Here is a 577-nt window from a genome sequence, read left to right on the forward strand (position 1 = left end):
CAACATACCCAGGAGCTGGTTTTTCAAAAAGATCAACAAAATAGACACACCACTAGCCAGATTAATAAAAAAGAAAAGAGAGAATAACCAAATTGATGCAATAAAAAACGATAAAGGAGATATCAGCACAGATTCCACAGAAATTCAAATCATCATCAGGGATTATTACAAACAACTCTATGCACATAAACTAGTAAACCTGGAAGAAATGGATAAATTCCTGGACACTTGCCTCCTCCCAAGCCTAAACCAGGAAGAAGTTGAAACCCTGAATAAACCAATAACAAGGTCTGAAGTTGAGGCAGCAATTAAGAGCTTACCACCCAAAAAAATGCTCAGCTCCGGAGGGTTCACAGCAGAATTCTACCAGACATACAAAGAGGAGCTGGTACCATTCCTTCTGAAACTATTCCAAATAACCCAAAAAGAGGGAATCCTTTCCAAATCATTTTATGAGACCAAGATCATCCTGATACCAAAACCCGGCGGAGACTCAACAAGAAAAGGAAACTTCAGGACAATATCCATGATGAACATAGATGCAAAAATCTTCAATAAAATACTGGCAAGCCGATTG

This window comes from Cebus imitator, unplaced genomic scaffold (genome assembly GCF_001604975.1).
Source record: "Cebus imitator isolate Cc_AM_T3 unplaced genomic scaffold, Cebus_imitator-1.0 Scaffold1018, whole genome shotgun sequence".
NCBI lineage: Eukaryota > Metazoa > Chordata > Mammalia > Primates > Cebidae > Cebus > Cebus imitator.